This window comes from Anser brachyrhynchus (assembly GCF_964034855.1).
Source record: "Anser brachyrhynchus genome assembly, chromosome: 21".
NCBI classification, from domain to species: Eukaryota; Metazoa; Chordata; class Aves; order Anseriformes; family Anatidae; genus Anser; species Anser brachyrhynchus.
The window spans coordinates 3,314,138-3,340,576 of record NC_137714.1 but is presented as its reverse complement, the minus strand read 5'-3'; the positions used below and the strand labels follow the sequence as shown (position 1 = coordinate 3,340,576).

General features: G+C 49.1%; 1 protein-coding gene and 1 long non-coding RNA gene across 3 annotated transcripts in view; both read left to right on the top strand.

The window, feature by feature from the left end:
• The window catches only part of KAZN (kazrin, periplakin interacting protein), a 185,230-nt gene that overhangs the window by 84,538 nt on the left and 74,253 nt on the right, over positions 1–26,439 (top strand). The window lies entirely within an intron of this gene.
• On the top strand, positions 5,242–19,976 carry LOC308181226. Its single transcript, XR_013941373.1, has 3 exons — positions 5,242–7,944; positions 19,435–19,567; positions 19,799–19,976. It is a non-coding gene; the product is annotated as an uncharacterized lncRNA (long non-coding RNA).

Below are 26,439 nucleotides of genomic sequence, written 5' to 3'. Positions count from 1 at the left end.
AGTTAAAGGCAAAGGGAGAGGAGGGTTAATGGAGCAGTAGTGTTTCAGGGAAAGTTTATGCAGTGCCAAACCAATGGTTGTGTAAACAACAGCTAACATAGAAAGCCTGGGTGGCAAGACAACATCATTTTGTACAAGGGTGCTCCAAATCGCATCCCAGTGATGCAATTTGCTTTTACAACGTGCTTTTGCAATATGGAAAACAACCTGCACTGTCACCAAAACATGAATGCTGGGCGTTCAGGATCAAAAAAAATGTGATCTTTGCCCCGTGAATGGGCAGATAAATAATGGAAGAGCAGGGGAAGGTTTCTCTCCTCTCGTTATCCAAGCAGGCAGTTGGCATCATAAACACGTCTGCTCGTTATTTTGCTTTGCTGAGCAGCCCTTCTTCCTCAAGTGGATGAATCACTTTTCCCTAAATTATCCTCTCACCAAACGACAGCATTATAACTGGCCTTTGTTTATGAGTTGTCCTGTCCAGGACCCCGCAGCAATGCCATATTGTTGTCTCCACGTTTCAAGGCTGGATCGGGCTGGACGGACTCCACTGTGCTATGAAGAGCGGTGCTGCAGGGCCGCATCCTGATACGGCATCCAGCAAAAGTCCAGTTTCCCCAAGGAGAGATTCAATGGTGAATTTAGAAACATGTTAGCGCAGCCTTGCCTTGCCCAGGTAACTTTCAGCCCATTCTGCTGGTGATGCTAGCAGTCCCCATGGAGGTATTGTCCGCTTTAATTTCTGCTGGGGTGGCTCCTGTCCATCCCACCGAAAAGTGGGCATCGTGGGGACAATAGAGGGCTCAGGGATGCTCTCACCAGAAGCTTGCAGGTTCAGTGGGCAGGACTGAGAACGAGGGCAGAGGAATAGAAGGGGATGCACCCTTGTTTTACGTGCAGGAGAAATTACCCGTACAAGGGTTTGGAGCGCAGGGGGTCCGGGGCAGAGCTGGTGAAACTCAGCTGCTCTGGTCCCCAGCCACTGTCTGTCCCTTTTAATATTTTATACTTGGATAATGGGAAATCTCATTCTCCACGTGAACTCTCATCTGTTGTTGTTAGCCTTTTGGGCTTGATTCACTCTCCCTTTGTTACTCTTCATGTTTCGTGATACCTCAAATGCCAGAAACCTTATTTTCGCTGATAGGATTTGTGATTTCCTTAGTCATCCATATCTGTCTTAGCTCTTTTCTTGTACCAATATTTCTGAGAAGCCGACTCATTTCCTGAGCTTTCAAGAAGGGCCTTTTCTTTTCCTTTTTATTTCTAATCCTCATTTCCTTTTTCTGTCTCTGACTATCCTACCTCTGCTCCCTCTCCGATGCTTTTCCTCTTACACCTCACTTTTCTCAGCTTGCCTGGGTAAAATCTAGCAAGTTTGATTTTTGTAAAGGAATAACCATAAATAAAGTGAATATGCTCGATATGTCAACACAGACGAGATTCGTTCTGAGCAGTGTAAATATTCTTGAGATCTGAGAGCCCTTGAAACAAATCTTTTCACCATTTGGAAAAGGAGGAGCTGATCAAACGTGCCCGTCTCTGCGGAGCGCTGGCCAGGCAGGCAGGCAGGCACATCAGCAGCCTGCCGTCACTCTCAGACGTGTGCTGCTGGCATCACCTATAGAAACAGCTGTTAGACAAAAAAAAAAAAAAAAAAAAAAAAGACCAGAAGCAAATCTCAGCTCCAATTATTTCTAGTGACAGGTGCAATCTCCAAAGCTGCAGAGATTTCTGCTTGTTTCAGATAACGCCCTCCGCGCTGGATGCCTTCCTCAGAGCCTCTTTCAATTTTGCTTTCCCGGAGAGCCGTGGGATGGCTGGGTGGCTGTGGGCAGGTGCTGGGGGTCCTGCGGCTGCTCTTTCCTCCCCTGCAATGCACTTTGTTTGCAACATAAGAATATGAATTATGTACTTTCACCTCCTTTTTCTTATTTAAAAATAATTCTGGAGTAAATAATTCCTATTTAATGATAATTCGCTGGTTAGGATATCTCACTGCTATGGCTGCTGCAGCAAGGGCAATGGCTTCATACAACAGATTCATTTGCTAAATCGTACCATGCATTTTATCCCTTGCAGGGGAATTCATTCCCTTCTGCCTCCCCTGTAGGGTCACAGTTTTCAGCCTCTCTCTTGCCCATCTTTCTTACCAACTACCAAGGCAACACATTCTTAATATTTCAGCAACATCTATTTCTGCTGTCAGCAATCTGATCTCGCCGTATTTTCTGAGGCCCCTTGTGTCTCTTTCAATGATCCTTTTTTTGTATTCCACACTTGGAAAAAAAAAAGTTGTTTGTCTTACCCACCAGCGCAATTTCCATTTTCTTTCCCGTGCTGTTCTCCTCCCCGTGCTCCCTTCACCCCATACGTGGTTCGCTTCTGCCTCAGCCAGGCCAGGGGCTCCTCTCTCCGTGTTGATTATTTCTGCACCTCCCTGTTCCTGCTCCCTGCTCTGTGATGTATTTATTTATCGCTTGACAGCTCGCAGCAATTCCAGGGCACGCAACTATTTTTCTCAGGCTGTTTTCTCCCCTTTGATGGCCTCGGTTGCTTTCCTCAGCCATCCTCAGCCCAAAGCTGTTGCCATTTACCGCCCGTGAGGAGCAAATTGCACACCTTGACTAATGGCAGGGGCGTTTCGTTTGCTTTACACGAGCTGGCGATGCGGTCGGCGGTCCGTGAGCACGCACCGTGCTGGGTTAACTAACGCACCCCAGGGAGAGGTGGACATTTCTGGAACAGGCACAAAATGGGTATGGATGGACAAGACTGATCAGACACGGATGAATTAAAGCGTGCCGGGTTTAGGGTTACAAAATACCTACGCTGCACTTACTGAGCAGGTTGCGTTTGCAGACAGGCCTCCATCCAGCCATAAATTTGTATTCATAAAGGGAAATGTCTCGTCCTCCTCGTGAATAAGACATGCAAGCTACCGCAGCCCTTCTTTGAAGGCTTAAACAGCGCGTGGCACAAACAGTGCCCTCTGCAATGTTACTCCATCTGCACGAGGGGCGTTCTCCAGCCGAATAAATCAACAGAAAATCCCAACGCAGACAACACAGGTCGAGACGTTTTTACTCGTGTTAGCAGATCAAAGCGAATACTAGGCTTCCCATGAAGGTTTGTTTTAAAATGAACACGTGCATTAAAACCCTTCCTGCTTTGTTTACAAGAAGGGTGCTAGCACATCCTAAATCACATCCCGCTTCGTACAGCTATGAGCAGAGAGGCAGGGCTTTTATGTCTGGGCACGTGCTCCTCCAGCACAGCTGGGGTGGGACCAGGGGGTGGCAGGAAAGCTGCTGGGCTGTCACCGGCCCTGTTAGCATGGGGCACGCTGCACCAGCACTGCAGCGCTGGGGCCACTTGGTTTTCTCTTTAATCATTTCGGCGTTCTGTCTTCCTGCCTGGCCACGTGGATGAGAGCAATAACGACAGGGAAATTGAGTTATTTTCCTCCTAAGCGTGGGGATGAGGAGGAGCGGCTCAGCCAGCTCAGGTCACCCCGGCTCTGTGAGGGCTGCGAGCACCGGCATGCCGGCAGCCGAGCGTGCGCGTCCTGTACAGTGGCACATTTCTCCCAAACCAGGAACACTTGCTCAGGGAAAAGAACAGCCAAGTCCCTGAGACTCACAGCACTGGCAGGCCATGCCCCGAGGCCTGAAGTGTCTTCGTAAAGGCCAGAGAATCGGGTTTATGTTCCAGGGTTTTTCATAAGAGCCCGAGGGCTCTCCTCTTGCTGTGGTTTATCGAGTTCTCATGCATAAGATCGATTAAATTTGGTTACATGCAGCTTCTTGAGCTCCTGTTTTATTGCTTCTGGGTGGAGGGGAGCTGTCAGATTGAAGTGTTCTTGTTCTGGTGCAGACCTGGAAGCTGTGGAAGAAGGTCATTCTCACCTGAAGCTTCCTGACCAACTTAACAGCTATGAAAAGTTAATTTACTCTAACGAACTCTGGATAAAGACTCAGGTTGCTTCTGTGCTTTGTCAGGGTGAATCTGTGCCTCTTGGGTTTCATCAGCTTCTGGCCAACACCATGCTCGATAGTTTGAAAGACCTTGAAAGAAGAGGGTTCGTAGGATGAGGACAAGGAGCTGTGGGGCACCTAAGCCATACGAAGGGCCTTGTGATGGAGAGCCTAGAAGACATGCAAGCCCTCCAAAGAGCTTATTAAGGGTAAAAACATGCACTGCTATTTTACTTGAACACAGCCTTGTAGCTGCTGGGATGGTTTTGCACGGGAAGTATTTTAATTAATTCCTGGGGTAATAGGTTGGGTGGTGGTGTTGTCTTGGAGGGGGACAGCCTGGAGGGGCTCCCACCTCACCATGTGGGCAGCTGGCTTTCAGTTAAGAAATAGGGCTTGAAAAACTGGCTTTTTCCTGCCGAGTTCCAGGAACGTATCAGCATTTTGGTGCTCTGTGCTCCAAGCAGGATTAGTGCTGGATTTACTACCTGGGATGTGTTTGATCACGGCTTGAGGAGCAGCATGGCATGTGGCAGCTGTTCCTGGCTGCAAGGGATCCCGAAGCTGATTTTCTTTGTCTAGCTCTTAATAGTCCATCTTCCAGTGTTTTGCCCTTTTCCAGTAATCAAGCGGTCTGCCTGGAGCTCCTTTAAAATTTGTGGAAGAGTCCAGGTTAGTCGCTCTTAAAACTGGTGGCTTTTAATAGGGGAAGCAGCAGAAGCGTGCATTTCCTCACGCCAACCAAGCACGGCGTTTGGAGAGGCAACCCATGGCGGGGAGATAAGGCAGCTGGCCCAGAAAGCACTCAAGTCCTTCAGATTTTCCCTTGAAGCGATGTGGAGAGCCGTCCGCCGGGATCAGAGCCTGGCTTTCCACCTCTGGAACAGCCACCACGGATAATCCCAGCCACATCAAAACCCACGAGCAGAGCCTCAATTCTCCCAGGTGCTTGGTGCCCCATGGCTAAGCTGCTTTTGTGCAATACCTGCCCTCCCAACGCCTTGCTACGCGCCCCGTGCTGAACAGGTGGCATCGCACTGGCAAGGAGAGCACACGAAGCGTTTCCTAATCCATTTCCAGCAGCGTCAGAAATCGCTAAGAGCCACTTCACAGCGAGCTGTGAGGAGAATTTTTAATTCTGCCTCTTTGCAGCACAGGATATTTTTGGCCTCTTTGGCTCTATTATGATGCTAAGTAGTCTAAAAATGTCTTTTTTCCCTGCTTCCGTGACTTTAGATCAAATACGGCGTGTCATCTCTTTGCCAGCAGATCGTGAACGGGGTATGAAGTCCTGATGGCATGTGCAGCAGCAGAGTTGCCCGCAGTTGTCTGAGTGGTGAGGAGCGTCTCTGGCAGGGTCAGTAGGTCTTTGGTTTATGCAGTTCAAACAATTTGCTCATCTTTTAAAACTCCCATGGGTGTTTTCCTCCAGCCAGGGAGAAAATCCTCTTTCTAGGTGCTCTCAGGTGCAGCTGAGCCGCTAACAAAGTTGTTTGCAATGAACGTGGTTCGCACGCGGCTTGGAGGTGAAGGGCGTGGGGTGCTCGTGCTGCTCGCTCGCGTATCGCCATCAACCAGCCCAGGAGTGTCAATTTTTGTCGGTAATTTTGGCAGCATCGCAGTTATTTTTAATCAGCTATTAAAGACTTGGTGGTTGGTTGCCAAACCCCTGTTTAGTTTCAATGGAGCAATTTGCTCTTCTGCTTCCCATTGCGCCTGCATCCATTGCACGACAGTATCCGAAGCGTTGAGGCAGGGCTGTGCAGCCCGGCTGAGGACCCCGATGCTGCCAGGCACATCCCAACATCCACGTACACGTCTACACTGGCACGGCGTTCTGCAAATCTTTGGTGAGCATCGTGTTTTGGCACCTGCTGAAGATGAAGCTCGTGCAGGCAGCAGGGAGACAACAAAGGGCAGAGAACATTTCCTCCTTGGATTTCAGTGCCCTCCTGGCTCCTCATGAAGGTGGTCTCCCCACCAGCTGTGCCGGCAAAATGAGGTGCAGAAGCTTCCACATTGCCACAGGTACTCTGCTTCCTCTGCAGGGGTGCAGAAAACTTGGGGCTGGTGGATGCATCCTGAAATCCCTGCAGCCCTGAGCTGCTGCTGGGAAAACCGCCGTGTCGTTTTTGTTTTAACTTGATGGGTTTTCGTAGTATATTGTTATAGCAACCATTAATCATTTTGCAGCCTTTACGTCTCCTTGATGGGGAGGACAAAAGATATGCAAAAGGGCTCATAAAGGGAAAATATAAGTCAGTTTGAGACAAAATTCCCCCTGCTCCCAGAAGATGCCACAGCAAAATGGATTGTCACAGCCAAAGCAAGTGAAAACTACTCGGCTGGTGGTGCTGGAGTATTTTTTCCTGCCTTGCCATCAGAGCAATAGTACACAGTTACATTAAAAAGCAAGGTCTGGACCCCACGCAGGGGGTCAAGAAATACAAAAGTAATACTCAGTAGCATTTGGATTCATGCACCATTGTCCTTTTAATGTGATTTAGCAGACGGCTTGGTAGCTGCAAATCAGAAATCCTTCGGCAGAGCAGCATGCCCTCACGTAGGAGTGGCAGCGGGGGAATCCAGATTTTTGGAATCTGTTCCCAGCTCTGTTGCTGGGAATCTCATCCTGCTGAAAAGCCCCTTTGGCTCTCACCTGCACGTCGGCTCTTAAATTCCCTGAAAAGATGTTTTCTCTAACAGCACCTTTGGAAATAGCTGGGCTTCTATAGCAACTTCTCCCTGGTGAGTTCATGGCACTGAAAGTGCGTTAATGAATACAGCCACCTGCAACCTGTCTGCTTCTGTGTGCAAGCCGGAGCCTGAGGAGCGCTCAAACCAGAGCTGCTGGGCAGGGGGACCTGCAACGGGTGCGGGGACAGGGTGGGAAACTGCTCGCATCCCAGCAGGGGGCTCGAGCCCCTCATTTTCCTCCTGGAGAAGTGCATCTTCTCTCCTGATTTGAATTTCAGATCACGCCCGTGGCCTTGACACCGAAAGAATATGAGTATGAATATGCATCGTCCTCTCACCATGCTTTGCTGCCCTGCCCAGCCTTCTGCAAGGAGGCACCGTGCCTCAGAGGAGGTGGCACAGGGCAGCTGAGCCTTCCTGAAGGTGCTCCGGGGTCCCTTCGCTCAGGTCAGCGGTCTGCAAGCACAGGGGGAGGCACAGTGGGACATCTGCAGCCAGAAGAAACCTTTGCCTGCAAGGGAAACCTGCCCCAACCCTCCTGGGCGAGGTGAGGACACCGAGTCCGTGGGTAGCCTGCTCCAGTCATCCATTTAAAGTGTGCAACAAGTCAGCACTAACGAGGACTGAAGCTTCAGCTCAGAGCACATCCCAGCAGCTGGTCGCACAGTGCCTCATTAGCTTTAACACTAAAAACTTCTGCGAGAGTTGGTGCTAACAGCTTGCTGGTATATCTGCTCATCTAAGGAGGCTGCAGCCCAGGAGAAGTTCAGACATTCAGATCCTGCAGGAAGAGGTTTACAAAACGGGATGAGGCGATCCAAGCTGCGAAAATTCAATCCTCAGTCCTGCAGACATCCGTCCTCTCTTATTTCCCCCTGCTCCTTGTTTCAGCCTTGTTGGAGGCCTCCTATCCCCAGTTTGTAAAGTATTGGCACCGGTGACCTGCCTGATGTTACAGTTAACGATGCATCTTCTCGATACTGTAAAACACAGAACTTGTTCCTGAGGCTTGGAGGCAGGCTACCAGCAATTTCAATCAAGCCCCTCATGGTAATTTTCCTGAAGTCCGCCCAGCCAGCAGGTGAGATCTGCTTGCAGCTGGAAACCATGGGAATGTGCTGCAGCTGCTCCCTGGGAGATGGGCAGAAAAAGGCTTTGCTATAAAAGCAGAGGAGCCGGGGTGCTTTTGGGACTGTGTTGTAATGCAGGCAACACCTCCTGGAGGTCCCTGCTCAGCTCTGGTGTTTGTGCAGCTCGTGCCTCATCTGAGGTATGTTGGAATCCTTGTGTTTTTGAGGCCCAGCCCTAATTTTTCATATTGGTGTTGCTTCGTTAAGCAAAATGACTGCAGTTTTCCTGTCTGGCTGAAAGCTTTATTTCTTTCAGTAAAACAAAAAAAAATGAAGCCCTGTTTCTGTGATCCTGAGCTATTTGGCAGCAGGTTGGATATCACTGTATTCACAGGAGATGTTATTACCAGAAATACAAGCAGGTTATTATTACTCATGCTCAGCCTGGCTTTTGATGGGTCTCTCCAGGATCTATGTCTATTCACCATTTATTTTCATTAATGATTTGGGTGATATAACAGATGATACTGTTACAAAGCTTGCAAATGATAGAGGGTGGAAGAGGCTGCGAGCACTCTGGAAGGCAGGACAGCAGCTCAGATGCAACTTGGCTAATTGCACTGCTGCTCTGCGCAGGCTGGAATTCAGGATAAAGGGTACCAGAGCCTTCCTCCTAGGAAGGACAGATCAGAGCTGTGAAATGGGGAATAGTAAACTTGGCAGAAGCATGTGCTACAAGTATTTAGGGTCTGTCACGGATCACAATAAAAAGTATGGCTCAGCAATGCGATGTGGTTGCTAGGAGAAAAAGCAAATACCCTTCTCAGAGAGCAAGAGTGCTCTGTGGGAAGTCACTGCTCAGTGGTGTTTGTCACGGGATGCATCAGGGCTGAGTTTTAGGGGAAAATCCGCTGACCGTCAGGATGGTGGGACCCAGGCGTGGTACCTCTGGAGGCTGTAGGGCCCTTGGGTGGTACAGCTGGTTGTAGGTCCCCCTGCCTCAGGGCAGGAGGTGGCACTGGCACCTGAGACCTCCCTGCTCCTCGTGTCATGGTGCCACCGATGCAGCTGGCTCATGGCGCAGCAGTAAACATGCTTGCGCCGCTAGTATTTACAGCGGGGTGTCCAGATAAAAGCAGGTATTTATGTGCTTGCAATAAGCTGAGATCTTTATCTGTGCAACTGCTCCTGTTTTGCCTGTGTAGAAAGGTTTGGCATTCTCAAGCCTTTAAATATTTTATTCAGAAAATAAACCTTGAGTTCTTCATGTCTGAGCTAAACAAAATCCTAAATTGCTTCAGAGTGTTGGAGTTATGCTGCCTCAAGAAAGTGTCTTTAAGGGAAACCAGCCTGAGCTTTGCTTGGGCAAAGTTAAGCCTTGACTTTCTTCCCCACTGTCAAAATTAGAACCAGCTTATATTTATTAGTGATAAAACAAAATCAGAGCTTCTTCCACATTTCCGCAGTAAAGGATAGCCTGGTTGTAACAGCTACATCTCTATTAAACTCAGATATAAGTAACCTAGGTTTTTCAGAACCAAATCTCTCTTAGTCCTTGTTCTAATGCTTGCTCTTTTCTGGATGTCTGACTGCATCATGCAAGCATTAAGTAGGAACCGTCAGGTGAGAGCAATGGGAGTCAGATGGTCACTTGCAAGGGCTGGGGGGGAGAAGGAAAGATAGTTATAGAGTCAGAAAACAAATCCACTGGAACGTCCCATTGCCAAGTTGCTTGTGAGTTATTTATGAAATAATAGTGCTTCTCTTGGGTATCGTAATTTCTCATTTTTGTTCCTTAGCTTCTGCTCACTGTAGTGAAACATCTCAGGCAAGTGGAAAGACGCAATCTTGGCTGAAAGCAGGAGGGATGGCAGGGAGGAGAGGGACAGCTTCCCTTCCCTTGGCTAGGGCAGCAGCCAGGGCTAAGGACTAGTGCCAGAGCACTGTATGGGGACGTGTGGTGTGAAAACTCGTCCTGCTTGTGCTAATGCTGGGCACGCAGGCAGCACTGAGCAGATCTCCGCTGCTGGGCTTCAAATTGAGGTTTGCAAATGCCTGGGAGCTTTGGGGCTCCTTTACGGGGTCTTTAGGATGTGAGTAAGAAGGGCGTGGAGCTTAGGGACATGGTTTAGTGGTGGATGTGGCAGCGTTAGGTGATGGTTGGACTTGATGATCTTAAGGGTCTTTTCTGACCTCTGTGATTCTGTGATGCTGATGGAGAATTGCCGAGATCCACAAATTGAAAAATGGTTGCAAACTTTTGTTTTAAACTCCAAATATACATTCTTATTTTTTTTTTTTTTTTTACATTTAACTGCATTGCTGGTGCATGAAAACACCGATTTCATTTGGTGGGCAGTGGGCTAGTGCTTCTCTAAGCTTAAAATAACTTTTAATTTATTTCCTAGTTTTAGCCTGTTAGAGGTCTTATTTTGTTAGGGCAGGGGTGACCTTGGATTTTTTTCCCCTATCATTGGCGAAGTTGTTCTTTGTTAGGTTTCCACTGGAATAAGACAGTGTCTGATTCTGTAACAGTTTCCTTTTCAATGAACTACTGGCAGAGATCCTTGTGAAGGCTTTCTTTTGAATACATTCTTGGCAAAGCTCTAGGTAATGAGATTTCCACTGAATAAGCTGTTAGCAGAGCATCTTTTAACTCGGTTCAGAGTTTGAGACAAGCCCTGAGTGTTGCAGAGTCCACAGTTGGGTCTGTGGTTGTGGCATGGGGCAAGGAGCCTGGTGGCTGCCCCTGCTGTGGCTGCAGAATGGGTGCATCAGCACTTGTCCACCTGGACTCTGCTGAAGCACAGGCAGGGCTCGTAAAATCCCCAGAAGTCTTCAAAATGTTTTATGAGGTGCAGTGACAAGACTATTGAGGACAAACATTTCTGTCCCTGTGAGCTGAAATCAGCTCCAGGTTTCCTATTCACCAAGGTGAAGAGGGGTGATCTTGAGCATGGCATTTTCAGGTAACCTCTGTCACGTCTTTAGAACTTGTATTCCTCCTGCCTGTGCTTCTGGAGATTCTCCATCTTACTCCTTCCTTTAATTATTGGGAAAAAAAAATTGTAGCAAGTGTCCAGGCATTGTAAGCAACATGTTCCTCCTTCCCCTCCTAGCTGTCATGTCCTTGTTATTCCAGCTTTCCATCTGAGCTTGGGATTATGAGTGGCAGCCTTTCATGCTACAAACCTTTACAATGGGATTAAGCGGATAAGGACAAGCAGAAAATGATTAGTGCTCTCCTGGGAGCCTTTAATGGCTTTTTAGAGGCCCTTGCAGAAGAAACATCTACCGAGCTGTGTTGTGCAGGAAGAAGCTTGCGCTTCCTTTAGCACTGATTTTAGAGAGGCTGCAGCTCTTTGGGTAATAAGTATTGATTCCTCAGAGATCTTGTGAGAATTGTCAAGTGAATAGACTTAATCAGAAGTGGGATTCTGGCTGTAGAGCAGAAATTACATAGAAAATCACACATTTCATTAACTTTTTTTTTTTTGATGAAGTGAGGCAAAGTGAGAAGTCCCCGCTCCCCTCCCTCCCAGTCCTGCTGCCCTGCAGGACCAAAAGCAGCATCCTGCATGCACACAGTGCCTTTTTGTGAGAAAACGCCCTCAAATCCTTCACATGAGGTCCTGTGCGCTTTTCCGACCATGCCGAGACAACCCAGGGGCTGCAGGGGCTCCCTGAAGGGAAGCCACCCTTGTTGTGCTCCTGGGTGGTGGTGGTTCCTGGTGGATGACAGGTTGGCCAGCAGTGTGCCCTGGTGGCCAAGAAGGCCAACGGGATCCTGGCGGGCATTAAAAGGAGCGTGGCCAGCAGGTCAAGGGAGGTGATCCTCCCCCTCTACTCTGCCCTGGTCAGGCCTCACCTGGAGCACTGTGTCCAGTTCTGGGCTCCCCGGCACAACAAAGACAGGGATCTCCTGGAAAGAGGCCAGCGGAGGGCCACAAAGATGGTACGGGGCCTGGAGCATCTCCCCTGTGAGGAGAGGCTGAGAGACCTGGGTCTGTTCAGCCTGGAGAAAAGAAGACTGAGGGGGGATCTTATCAATGTTTATAAATACCTGAAGTGTGGGAGACAGAGGGATTTGGCCAACCTCTTTTCAGTGTCTGTGGGGACAGGACAAGGGGCAATGGCCACAAAATGGAGCCCAGGAAGTTCCGCCCCAACATGCGAAAGAACTTCTTCACGGTGAGGATGACGGAGCGCTGGGACAGGCTGCCCAGGGAGGTTGTGGGGTCTCCTTCTCTGGAGATATTCAAGGCCCGTCGGGACGCCTCCCTGGGCAGCCTGCTCTAGGGACCCTGCTTTGGCAGGGGGCTGGACCCGGTGATCCCTGGAGGCCCCTTCCAACCCCTACAGTTCTGTGGTTCTGTCTCGTGCGGGCTGTGCAATCCTGTCCATGCTGTGTCCTGCTCAGATTTAACATATTTGTGGGGCATGGCAGAAAGCTGGGTCAACTTGAGTTACTGCCCTGCTGGCTGGGCAGACAGGAATTACTGCTGCTGTGGGCCAGAAGGGAATGGTCGGCCCTTGCTCCCCATCCCAGTTACTTCATGTGGCAAACTGTGACTTGATTTTATTTATTTTTCCCCTTCTCCCATTGGTTTGACATAGCTACCATGATGGCAAGGACTTCCTGAAGCACAGCTGACAAAAGTGAGAGGCTTAAAGTTTGTGGCTCTCCCTCGATGCTGCCCTTCGGGAGCAGCAAAAGCAATGGGATGAAACAGTGCCCTGCGAAGGGCTGAGGAGGAGGCAGCAGTGAGGGCGAACCCAAGGTGACGTGGGGCTGGGCAAGGCTTCCCTCTGCTCCTGGCCATGCTCGTCTGACAGGCATGTGCAACCCTCTGCTCCCAGCCACTTGCATCTCCCCAGCAAGTGCTGCAGACAGCAAAACCTCCAAAGCAGTGCCATATTCAGCAGGCTTGTTTTGCGTGTTTTAAATAGCTGCTACAGGGAGCTGCAGTCACTTCTGTCAAGTGAAATCTGATTATTCCAACAGCATTCGGGTGTCAACATGGCTTACACTTTTTATACAAAACAGTCTGCTTTACGGGGTGGGATGGATGTGCAAGTAAACAAATACATGTGTAGCTCTGTGAAGAAGGAACTAGTTTTAAAAGTCTGGAAGGCTTCCTTGTTGGAAGCACGACCCAAGTGTAAGGCGTGAGAGGAGCAAAGGTAGCTAATGGGTAACAAGGAATGTCACCCGTGGGGGTTGGCTGCCTGATGCTGAAAGTAGCAGCTCCTTGGAGAAACACCGGGTTGCAGGATAACGTGGCTAGCAGCCAAAGCAGCCCTTGCATCTTCACATGCTTCCTAAGTAAGTCCTGGCTATTAATCTGTCTTCCTGGGTTAAAGTTCTTCTAGGAAATAACAAATTAACATGGAGCGTCTTAAAGCAGAGGCATGAGGTTGGTTAGGTTCATCCAGGCCATGTGCAGTAGAATTGGACTGGTTGTGGCTGAGGCACAGGGAAGGCTCTGAATTTATTTAATTATTTTTTTTAATTGATCCTAAAGCTGTATGGGCTGCCGCGTTCTCCAATGCCCTTATTAAGGGTGACTACAGAACGAGCTGGAAAAAAAGATAGAGGGAAGTCATTGCCATGCAGGGATATTTGTCTGTTCCCTGGTTCTAGGCTCTAATCCTCACAGTGACTCATCCTCTCATATTTTTCACAAAGCTCCTGACATTGCATCGTTATTTACCCAGATAAATCTGTTTGTGGAGCTCACCTGCCCTGTGCACCTCTCGAGCACAGAAAGCATCCTTCTGCATTCACCAGCTGGGTCCCAGCAGGAGAAAGTCTCCTCCTCTGGTGAAATTTGGGTGGAACTTTTTGGGAATCATCACGTCAGGTTGTTTTGTGAGTGAAAGTCACACCTGAAATGGAAGGCATGGGAGCTGAGGGCCTCGAGGACCCGGGGAGATGAATGTACAGAATAAATTCATCTACTTATTATCAAAGGATTTAAAACAAACAAACAAAAAAAACCATGGTGTTGAATTCAGGTCATAACCCGAGCACCCCCACACTAAAACCCTCTTCCCAAGGGCCCTGGGAGTGGCTGGCACCTCTAATAAATGGGATCTGTGTAGCCTTGAGGGTTTGTGGGGATGGGGTGACCTCGCTGTTCCTGGGAGCCTGCATCACTTGGGGCTTGAACCCCAGTGTGATTGTGGGTGCTTTGTGCTTTTGTGCACATACCAAGCCTCTGCTGGCATGCCACTAATCCCCTTCATCTGCTCAGCTCTTCGCACCCCGTTAGCTTCTGAAATATTTGGGACCAGGGCTTCTGTTTTCTATACAATGTGCAGCAGGAAGAGGGGTCTCAGAGGTGCTTCCTAGGCACGACCACGATAGATGTGATTAATGTGTGGTGTTGCAATGTGACTTCTATTTAATTTGTGGGTGAATGGGGTGGTTAGGAAGGAGCTGTTCAAATATTACATAGCCTCGTGGCAAGCCTGGATGGAAGGGGTTCGCTGTTTGGTGGCAGCTACCCCTGCAGCACCAGCAGCATGTGGCTCGTGTTGGCTTTACCATCCTCAGTCCCCCTCTATCCTAATGCATGGGGAAAAAAACACGAAAACCTACACTTTGAGAGAATCTGCCTGAGTGCAATTTTCTCTAAACACCTAATTTTCTACCAGGCCAATTGCACCTATTTGCTAGCACGCAGCCGTGACACTGTAATGACTTGTAAAGCACTGGTCTGGGTGCTCTGTCTGCATGAGAGCAGTCATGGCACTGAGCTGCTCCGCTTCATTCTTCCCTGGCCCAAACTGCTCACAACATCCTGCTTTTATCTGGCAAGAGAGCCTCCCAGCACCTTGTTGCTTGGGTTGGACAGCTGTAGTCCATTAGCAGTTGCCCAAGAGCTGAGCTCTGCCTCCCAGAGAAGCTGAACGCTCCGGTTGCCCGTTTTTCCTAGGCTGAGATTTGACTTGGGAGACTCCTGAGCACAGACAGACTTCTTCCTTTGGCTGGAAGCGTGGATGGAATTTAAAGCAGGTGGGGAAGGATGCCATAAGAGCTCTTGCTGTTTTTCACCTTTATTGTGCTACACGCGTCGTGTAAAAGGATGCATCACTGGTACTTGAGACAAGCTGCATGGAGAGAGAGACCCACAGAGGCCAGTAGAGATTCTCGTGCTCACCTGATTTCAAAAAGCACACAGAAGATCAGAGGAACAAAACTAAAAGTAGTAAAATAGGGGGGAGAGATTTACACATCTTTGGCTTAGAAAATTAGCATTAACATTGAGGTATTCTGGACAAACCAGCAGGATGTCTGGTACGCTGAGCAGTAGTTTGGTGGAGCAGGTCACGGATTTGATGGACACGAGTAATGGTCCTGTATGTGCTGCAGCAGATGGCCTCAGTGTTTTTTTTCTGGTGGGCACTGAACACGTGTGGCTGAAGCCAAGTGAGCACGGAGTGTTAACGTGCCCCCTTGAGCACTGTGCCACTGGGTGCCCAGCCTGGGAAGCAATTGGGATTTCCTCGTACCTCCTGCCCTGCTGGTCCCTAACAGAAGCCTTCCACTGGACGAGATGTGGAGGCACGCTGGGGGACGTGGGAGCGAGCGTGTATACACAGGGGTGGTAATAATACTCCTGGTGAAGGCTTCGTGTGCCCTGCCTAATCCTTTGTTTGCCCTCGCTCTGCATCAGCTTGGCGAACACCAGCCATCAGTTTAATGAAGGGGAAGCAGGCAGCGTAAAGCGAGCCGAGAGAAACCGTCGGGCTGCTGTCTGTTGCTTTTCATTTCTGCTTTCTCAAGAGAAGGAACTCTCAAAGGTGGCTTTGTGGTTGGTTTTGACAGCACCTTGCATCCGCTGCTGTGTGTTCGCAGCAGCCTCAGCCCCGGCATGGTGCCACTCGCCGGAGCTCAGCCTTGGTTTGCGCACTGCAGCGAGCTGCTTGGTCCTCAGCATCGCTCCCCACTCCGCTTGGCTTCTCTCGGCGTAAGGTTGTGACTCCAAGGATGCAAAGCAAGCCATTGCCTGCTCCCTCAGGATGAACAACCGGTTTTCTCACCAAAAAAAATGACTTGCAGGGCTCTTTTAAGTTGAGTTTCCTCCTTTTAATTGAAACTAACCTTTTCATTCCCATTATTTTTTGCTGGCCACCACGTTGCTGGTTGCATTTCTTGGCTTGTGACCTCTTGGGCCACGGTGTCTCATTTGGGAACCACCTCTGCAAGGGGAGAATTCCAGTATAGGAACAGAAGCAGCTCTCACATGCTGGTGGGATCACCCAGGTGCCACAGGTCTTTTCTTCCTGCCAAATCTCATCTCACTGGGAGTGGTTTTTTTTTCTTCTCTTAAACTACTATAACAAATCCTATCGATCTGAAGTATAAAAATCATCATTTCCAAGCACGTTGCATCCTATGGTGTAAGAACACTCGGTAATGAAACTGTTTAGGTCATTAGTTCATAATGATCTTTTAAAAAAAAAAATCTCCTTTGTGTAAGTACTAAGAGGCTATTAAGTTGTAGTTATTGACTCGGTGGACCACATGAGATTCAATCTAATGGGGCAAAACAAAGCTCAAAATATGTTCCTAAATATTTATTTCTCACCTCCGGCGTTGTTACTGTTCTCCCAAGTAAATAATTTGGCCAATTACACGTTTCTAGATACGCGCTGCTGTTGCACAAAAAGCACATGTGAAAACTGCTGATTACAGCCGAAGAAGGCTTTTTATCCAGAAAATCCCCCTCAGTGAGAAACTGTTAAAATGCCATTAACCCCACAGCCTGTGAACGCCCTGACTCCGAGTATTTGGGTGCAGCAGGGCAATTCCTGGCTGCCAGCACCAGTTGCCAATTTCTTCTCTGAGGCTAACTTTCGGCATCTCTCCGTTCAGTGCAGCAGGACTTTCCTCTCTGAGCAGGAATAGATAACCTCATCACACCCAGTAAGTTATAAGGTAAAACTTGCATGAATTGAGTATGCTTCTTAATAGCCAAAACAGCCCGGTCTTGCTGCCTGCAGGCTGGGGACTCTGTGGTTGTCCTTTCCCCAATAAGAATTATTTCCGCTATGCAGTAATAAGCATCCTGGATATCAATGAATGTTAATAAGTAGTATTAAAGATGATCTGCCCTAGGGTTTAAAAAAAAAAAGTGAATCATGGGATTATTTGGTCTGACACTTTTTTTCGACAGTTTTCTCATGTCTGCATGCATTGCCCATGTGCCTGGAGATCCCCCAGGAGGGATGGTTTATCCTCTGTAGCCAGCATGGCTTCACCACCTGGCCGTTGCTTCCTGATTCACCTTTTTTTTTTCCTGTGAAAGTCCTTAAAAACCGTATTCCAATCCCTCCTTGGTCTTCCTGGCATAAACTGAGCAGCTCAAATTATTTGCGTATGAGTGACTGCAAAGTCAGATTTATGGGATCAGGCCTCGAATTCCCCATCCCTTCCTTCCCAACACATCCGTCTCAGGGCACCGTGTGCCTGCTGATCTTCTGGGTGGGTGAGCAGGGTGGTATGTTAAAAAACCAGGGATCGATGCCCTGTGTAAATGCCTCAGGATCAACCTTTCCCTTTGTGTGTTTGTACATACAGATTAGGTATGTTGCAATAAATCAATGTACGCCATTTGTATGGAGTTGCTGGAGGTTTCTCCGGGCTGCAGGGATAAATCAGAGGTTTTACCACTCTTTCATCAGGAACCATCGCGAGCTATTGATTAGACAGTGAAATGTCCTGGACAGCTTTTGATTATTGTGCCTTCAGCTCCTTAAGCCTCGCTGAGCAGAATTTAGGCTGCCGGGGGCACTCCAGCACCTCTCCCCTCATCGATGCCTGGAGGACAAGGATATTTTATCCCGTTCATGAAATAGCTCAGCCTTGGGTGCAATATTTTTCCTGATCCATCAAATCTGAAGCAGCCTGTAATTATTGAAAATTAACAACTTTTAAAGCATCTTGGCAAATGGTAGCCATTTGGAATTCATCACCATTTTAATTGGACAGGAGACAAGGATGCTCGGCTCGCTGCAACGCTCCCCATCTCCCACCCACGCGCGGAGGCTGCTGCAGGGTGCCCAAAGGAAATGAGCCGTGCTGCCTGGTAAAAGCCTATTTAAGCGATCAGCCATAGACTGGCTTGGAGTATTCAGCAGTAAAACAGGTTCTCTAGAAAATGAGATTGCCCCTGGCACTGGTAAATCCATTCGGAGAGTCAGGTGGATGTGGTGATGGTTGGGAGGCAGTGGGTATTTCTCTTCCTTAATAATTTATATAATGAGAGGCTATAAATTAAGTAGTTCTGAAACATGGGAGCGGATCCTTCTCTCGTCCTAGTTCTGTACCTGGTTCAATCTTGCCGATTTGATTGGCTTGAATCCTGGGAGAGAAAGGTTAGGTAGAATTTCTGAGACAGTACAGAAATCCAAGCGTCTTCCTGGGGATGTGGTGGTGCCTGTGACCGGCTCTGCTCCATCACCAGCCTCGTGCTTTGTCTGTGGATGTCTCCCCTGGGCCAGGAGGTGACTAGGAGGAGGTTTTCTGTCTCGGGTGTCCCAGACCTAGCTCCTGGGGAGTGCAGCCAAGAGCGTGCCCGAACCAAGGTGCTTTTCCAAACCAGGATTGTTTTGACGGGGAAAAATAGAAAATAATTGCAGCCTCCAAGGAGGCAGCAGGATGCAGGCGGTGTTCCCTACCCTTGTTGTGTGCAGGATGGCACAGAGGAGGAGGTGGGAGTGCGTTGGGAGCAGCTGCACCTTGGTGTTTCCCTGTTCTGCCTGCAGTCACCTCCTGCAGGGCAGCAAGAAGCAGGCTTTGCATCTCTGATGTTTTGAGGCAGGAGTGATGCTCGAACACAGCACGCAGCCTGGTTTTAGGGAAGTGCCGAAGGGGGAAACCCGTGGGAGCTGCAGGCGTTTGCATCACCAGCCCCGACCCGCTGAGCCGTGTAGCTGGGGTGGCAAAGCCAAGCTGCAGCGTGGCACAAGTGGGAAAAGGCAGGCTGGAGAACCTGGGCGATCCCCACGTGCAGTGGAAGCACAGGAGCTGCCACGCTTTCAGGCCCTGATGGCAGGAGAACCTGGTGTACCTGACTTGAGGCACGAAGACAGAAGGGGAAGGCTTGCGTCGTCGTGCTGGAGGCGTCCGCGAGCCCAGCTTGCCTGTTGTGCCACGTTAGGCTGGCTTTCGGCACGGTTCTGGCTTCTGATTAAAACAATACAATGTGTTCGGCAGCCGGCAGGAGGCTGAAGCAGTTCGTGCGATGTGAAGTGTAAGAGATGTTTCTGAAAGCAGAGACAAATATTGAGCACATCCAAACTGGAGCCAGGCCCCATCTCTCTTAATCTGACTAAACAAAGCGGTAGATAAGGCTTTTGCCAAGCAGGAATTTCAATTACTCGCAGGAAGTTTTCAAATTAAGGAGGAGGAGGCTAAAAATGGAAATCATTTCCTTAGGTTTTGAGTTCTGCAGCGTGATGAGCTGGTGTTTAGGAGCGATGAAAGCGATAAGGAGCTCTGCAGCCCGCGCTGGTGCCCGTGCGTGGCAGCTCTGTGCGGGGAGCAGCACCTGGCTGCTGCTGGTTTGTGCCCCAGTCTGGCACTCTGGGTGGCGTGAATGAACGGTGTTCCCTGCTCACCATCAGTAAGGGGCTGTGTGAGCACAGAGCTTTTAAAATAACTTTTTTTTTAAAAAAAGGCTGCAGGAGGAAAGCATCAGCCTGGGAAAGGAGGCCCTACAGCCCTGCTGCTCTGCGCTGGTAAATGCTCGGAGTTGGTGATGGGATCCTGGCTGTGATGGGATTGTGAAGGCAAATTCAAGAAGTCTTTAGGTAGGACAACGCTGGGATTATCTTGTATTTTTCCTAGACTGACCCCTTTTGTTCCTTCAGCCCCCTCATCCTTCATGGTGCTCTGCTCTGCGCTGTCCCAATTCCCGTACCTCTTCCCCCGTGCAGAAGCGGGTGATGCTGTTGAAGCCAAGGTCTTCTGCAAGAGAGGCAGGGAAGTTACCTGAAGCTGTGCATCCAAAAGCAGGTTTTTATTCTTTATTTTACTACTAGAGGCATGAGACATGGCCCAGCAGCAGGAGGGAGGCAGCCGGGAGCTCAAGGTGCCATCTCCAGAGGCTCTGCAGCTCCTTCAGCCCTGCCAGGAGTGCCCTGACCCTGCCACGTTTATCTTTCCAAAGAAAAAAAAAAACGGGCAGAAGATATCAGAGGCCACCGCGGTACCAGTCTCTTGTCATTAACACCAGATCAGCCCAGGGAATGCTGCAGGTCCCACAAAGCCTCTGTGGAGGCTCAGTCCATGCTCAGACCCAATAAGGGAGCTCATGTTCTGAGCTCTTGGCCAGAAACTGCTTTATTGAAGAGGCTAAAATAAGCCTCAGGTATTTTTTCCAGGATGCTAAACGTGAGCCATCCTTTCTTAAATAAATAATAAAAAAAAGAATACTCAAAAAAAAAAATCACTGAGTTGAAATGGAAGCTGGGGTTTGGACCAGATGACCCCCAGAGATCCCTTCCAACCTCAACCCTTCTGTGACCATCATGTAAGAACTCCGGCAGTGGGACATCTGAGGAACTTGGATTATTACATCCAAAACCATGGATTGGGCTGTGCTCACTTTCCCTGGCCACTCTCATCAAATTTTTTGGAGTTAGGAGGCTGGGAGCAGGAGGAAGCCCCCCTTTTTTGTTGCTGGCCCCATTGCAATCAGCAGAACGTCGTTTTTACCTATAATGCTTGTGCATGAGGTCCAAGCGGGGAAAGATCACAGCCAAATTTAATAAAGCTACTCGCGTTTTCGGAGTTGTTTTATTTATTTCCTCTTGTGGTGTTATCACCCTCCTATTAGGCAGCAGCGCTGCCCTGGCTGCCTTCAATCTCTTTCCATCAGGCTACCACATTGATAATCAATTTTTCAAAGCATGTCTCTTTTTTCCGGGTTGGAATTATTTGGATTTTTATTAAATAAATGTGCATTTGTGTAGAATGGAAACTTTGCTCCTTATCAGGATCATCTGTCTTGGTGAAATGACTTGTAACAGCTGTTCCATGAAGAAAATCTGATAGAAACACTCGGAAGGGATGCAAACACAAACATTAGTCACCATGGGAACAAAAGTTGCTGCGAGATGGCTTCAGAGGCTGGGTTTCCTATATGTTCCTCATCCCAAATATTCACCGGGGATTTTGCCAGCCACTTTATTTAAATCCACCTAGGAAGGGCTCTGCTTGTGAGCATACAAATGGCTCTGCAGCGGCCCGTCTGAATTTTGGTACCGTGCAACCCTGCTACTAAAAGGGATGGGGTCATTGATCGCCAGCAGCTCCCCGGGGCTGGTGAGGGGATAAAATAGGTTGTAAAATATCAAAGGATGAGGCTGAATTTTGGTGCTCCCATCTGCCAGTCCCGTGCGTTACGATCATGCATCGATGGAGGATGCCTTGCCAGAAGGGCTGCAATTAAAAAACGGTGCCTCTGTTGAGCTGCCTCCTGAGATAGCCCTGAAGTTGCACTTATTTCAGCGATCTCCAAGGGCTGGGGTCTGGCAGAGGGAGCTGCCAAAGAGCTGCTGAGCACTGGCCGAGGTGTTTGGGAGCGGGGCTGTCTGGGAGCATCCTGCCAGGCTCCAGGTGGCCGCCCGGAGGTGGGAGCGCAGCGTCTCCGTGTCGCGCCGAGACCTTCCTGCGAGGGAGCTGCTCCTGGGGGGTTCGTGGGCCTTCGCTCTCCTTTTTTGCAGGATTTCCAAGAAAATCCGCAGTCGTCATGGCAACCGCTGGCTCCATCCGCGGTGCTCGCCGAGAGCTGGTGGCCGTAAATCGGGGTGCAGGGCTCAGCAGTGGGGATTGCTCAGCGCTGCTCGGACTTCGGCTGTGGTGAAGGTTTGGGGGGCCGTACGGACCCGAGGGGCAGCCGCAAGGTGCGTGGTCCTGCTGCTGCTGTACCCCAAGCACCAAATCCCTTCCCTTGTGCTCTGCCTGCCCTGCCCCAGCGGGGTGACCAGGGAAATCGTTATTAATCGTCCTAGTATCTGCTGTGGCATCCGCCCCTGCATCCTGACCTTAGCAGCCCATCCAGAAGCTGCCTTTCACCTCATCACGCTGCTCCTGCATCCAGCGTAATATTTTTTTGACATCTAGTGTGAAAGCCAAACATTTCATAACCCATCTCATCCAGCAGCATTGCTGCACAAGGCAGGAGTTGGGTATTTATTTGTATATATTTTATTTTTTTTATAAAAACTGGTGGTTTTTTTTTCGGTGGGAAGTTTAGGCTTCAGTTTTTCTCCCCTGTTATCCTCCTCCTTGCTTTATCATTCACTGCCTCTGCCTGAAATCCGCTTTACAGCTTCACCCTTCTCCCCACGCACTGTACAGGCACTTATTGATTGTCCCCCCAGTCCAGTGATGCAGACAGACCTCGGAAGGAAAACTACCTCAAATTCTCAGCCTGCTCAGCCTGGGGAGATTTGGGTCTCAGCTTCCTTGGCCCCCTCCTGCCCTTTGCAGCCCGTTTTCTCCCAGCACGTTCCTCTCGCACCAAACCCAGCAGAATAAATTACCCCGGCTTGGTCCCCACCCGACCTCGTGCCATGCAGCCCTTGTAGGGAGCCCTTCGGGATGTGTGAGCAGGGGGAGATGCCTCCTGGGTATGTGACGGCGCTTGCAGGGGCTTTAGGGGGTGCAGGGAGAGCCCACAAATCTCCCCGGTGACTTGCAGCAGAGTGAGAAGGGCTCGGAAAAGGGGGTTTTGTGTGACTTGCGAAGGCCCCCCTGCTTTGCATTTTCTCTAGTTATCAGCCCTCAAAGATCTCCTTTAAATAAATAAATAAAACTGCAAGGATTGGTGATTAGGGGAAAAAATACATCTTGTTCTTTTGCCTTCCTTTTCTTTTGCGTGTGCATTAAACCCAGCTCAGCAAAGCACCGCTGTGCGAGCGCACCCCTAAGGGTACGTGCAAGGTGCGATGAGAGCCCTGGTGAAAAGCACCCCCGGATGGCTCAGGATAGGTGAAAATGCTACGAGAGAAGAAAATTGCTCCCCCTGAGATGGTTACATGGTGGTGGCGTGGCTGGGGCCAGTGTTTAACCTGGGTTTGTGCAAAGCCCGACGGGCGCAGGCTGGCTGCATCTCCCCATCCAGCATAATCGGCTCTTTAATCTGCTCGAGAGACTCCCGAGGGCTCAGGCAGCGCCGCAGACCAACCACCTCCCTCCTTGTGACGAGGCTGGTACAAAAAGAGGGGGGAAAAGGCGCATGATGTGAATTTATTTGCATCCCCTAACAATAACGCAGTCATTCTGCCTGGGAAGTGCGTGTCCTGCTTAATGCCCCTTTATGCGTTTTTTTTGCATTATGCCCGAGCGTTCGCTAATTTATTTGCAGATTGATTTTGCAGAGGTGGGAAATGAGAGCGAGAAAATGCCTTTATTTCATTTGATTTTGACTACTTGGATTGGCTCAATCCACGGCAGGTTGGAAAACACCGGCTCCCCGAGAGTCGCCGGAGCAAGCCCTGAGCCCTGCTCGTTGCATTTCCTGGGGAAATTGCTGCAGGAGCCGCTCCCATCCAGCCTGGTTTTACCCCTTCCATCTCAAAGCATGGACCAGTCCTGGATGCAGGTCTTCGTCCCGGCTCTTCCACACCAAAGTGTCCAAGTTTGGGTATTTGCTTTTAATTGAAAGCCTCGGGTCCGTGCTGAGATGCCCCAGGCGGACTGCACTGGAATGTTCTCCGGTTGTGTAAATTGCGCATGGAAAACGTGGAGTTGTTTGGATTTTGAAAAAGGCATCTTATTTCAACTCTGCTTGCGAGAAATGGTGCTGGTGCGCGAAGTAATTACATAATAAATTCGTTAGAGGAATATAAAGCCATAAAAGCAGTGGTAATGGTTTGCAATTTAATAGCTGAATTGTAAATGAATTTTCCTCTTGCAGCTTTAATGCAGCAGGCTGCTACAATTAAGGGAACATTCTTTGGGGCGCCTTTAATTTTTTGTTGTGAAGTTCAGTGTCATTAATTCTCTCATTTAAAAAAGCCGTGGACTTAACCACTTCAAGCCATGAGACAGCTTTGACTTCCTATGCAAGCAGCAGAATTATTATTGTCCTGGAGTAGGTGTTTTTGGGCTGCTGGGCACAAATTTTGTTATAGGAGCTACCTGGTGGAGTTGCAGCTTGTGCTGACCTTATCGCCCTCAGCTTGTTTCCAACAGCATCCGGGTTTCTTTGGGGTTTTCTCTTCAGATTCTTCTCCTGCTTCTCGCATTTGCATCATCACAGCTTTCGAGGGCTTTTCCGTGGCCGACATTCAGAGGAACCGCTGCGAAATGCTGCATCTTACCTGCCTGCAAGCATCCTGGGGGTGGTTTAAACGTTTGGTAACTGCTGATGGTGTGTGATTAGGCTGTCAATAACACCTCCCACTTCCATGGAGGAGCAGGCAACTGTTGCGCCGTGGCCTGTCGTGAATGCAAATTGACACAAGCAACCCGAACACAGCAGTGGTGGTGGTAATTAAAAGCCAGAGCCGTAGGTACGGGCTGGGAAAGCTGACGGAGAGCTGACGCTGCTCCGAGGGGTAGCTCTGAATCCAGCTGAAGAGAAATGCATGAGCTCCGTGCATGTGCTAATGCAATTTTCGCTCTCTTGTGCATCCTTATTACTGTAACCCGAGCTGCAAATTCAGCTCTCCTTTTGTTCATCAGCCTGTAATAGTTGGTAATTTGCTGGTGCTGGGCCGTGGGTGCAATGTTAAGAACCTACCCCGTTTCCAGCAGGGATTTGACCTTGCACTTATTTCTCCATCATCATAAAAAATTTGCTCGCTCAGTGCATTCCAGACTGAAGCAGGCAATAGAAAGAAAGAATTTAAACCTTAAAACATGCTCTTGATGTGCTTCCTCCCTCTCTCCAAAGGCGCTGGGTGTGCAGCGACGCGGTTTGCAGGCTCGTGCGCTGTGCTGCACGGCCAGGGTGCCAGGATGTGGCAGGTATTTGTTGTTTAATTTGCTATTTTGCAAGAGCCATCTGCAAAGTCCAGCGTACGGTCAGTGCTATCTCAACCAGAGACAGCTTTGCTAGGAAGTCTTCGGGAGATGGATCGTTCGTGACCAAGCCAAAAAAAAAAAGGGTCCCATATTGCAGAAAGTGCAGCCCATTTTTGCCAAGGGGGAAAAAAAAAAAAAAAAGGCAGTTCTGAGGCCTTTTTTAGTGCCTTTGGATCTCTGCTCCCCAGGCAGGAATCTGCTGGAGGAGGCAGCGGGGTTGCATGCAGCCGTGGGTGTCGCTTTCTGAAGCACTTAGGGCTGCAAATTGTGGAGTGGAAAATAGAGGAGTCCATTGTAACCCCCCCACGCCCTGCGAGCGTGGAAACCTGAGCTCCCTGCTGAAAGCTGGACCTTCGACATGGGATTTAAGACAAGAAAAGAGCGTTGGCGAGGATGTTTCCAGCTAATTCCCATTCCTTAAATCCGTCTCAACCCTGTGCAGGCTCCTGCCGTTTGAAGACAGCTCGCACCTTCCTCAGAGCTTCTTGGAGGACAAAACTTCAGGCCTGCAGGAACGGGTTGATGCCTCCAGCCCAGTCCTTGTCCCTGACCTTGAAGTCTGGGCTGTCCCTTCGCCTCCGAGGCTGCCCAGCCCGACCGGAGCTATCACACGCCGCCTCTGGTGCTGGCTGTGGTTGGAGGCAGTGGTTGTGCAGCACCCAGCAGGGCCCTTTTATCTACCTAGTTCTCCCACAATATAAATATTTAAGTATAATAAACAATTATGATCAAGTTTCTTGGGTGACTGCACACAGCGAGTGAATTTAAAATTCATTTCCCATGGGTATTCAGGCTTCAAATTCACTTTCTGTGGATGTTCGTGCTAATAAAACCCCATTGCACAGGCAGGGAACACAAGAGAGATGCAAATATGACAAGGGCAAATTTGCTTAAGAGTTCAAATGAATATTCACCAACTTTTTATTATTTTTAAGTATTCATCCCTATTTGCTTTAAAAAGATTATTTTAGCTTCACTCTGCGAGCTCAGCGAAGCATGTATTTCAGAGGTGTAATATATATTTTCTCCTGCTAATACAAGTGTTGTTGCTAGCAAGCATGAAGCACGTTCGGGATGTACTTTATCTTCAGGAAAAGTCTCTGCTAAACCAAAACAAACTACCACCGTCGTGGTTAACGTCTGTATTTCAACATATCTCACAATTTGAGGCTGTCTTAAATAAGCCAGGGTGTGTGCTTCAGCTGCGTTCTCCCTCCACACAAAACGTTTGGGGGGAGCTGGGGGTCACCACGTCTCCTTTTTTATCCCTGGCAGAGGTGGCACTGTTTTGACATCTTCATTTGATTTCTCTCCTAGAGCTGAAAGAGATGCAAATTAGCAATAATGAATATTTTCATTAAAAGTATCTAGACATTATATCTGAGAAGAGGATAATGACGCTGCTGCTTTCTGTAAAGCAGACCCATGCCGTTTTATTTTTTTTTCTGTCAGAAAAGATAATGTTTATTAAAAAAAAAAGTAATTTAATGTAAGTGAAATTAGGGTAATTGCTAATTATGTAACTGCAAATGAGGCAGATCTTAATCTTGAGGCAAGCTGGACTGCTGAACTGCCAGGTTGAATGGAGAGCCATCGGGAAGCCAGGAAATGGGGCAACGAGAGCATGGGCATCCGCGGGGCTTGT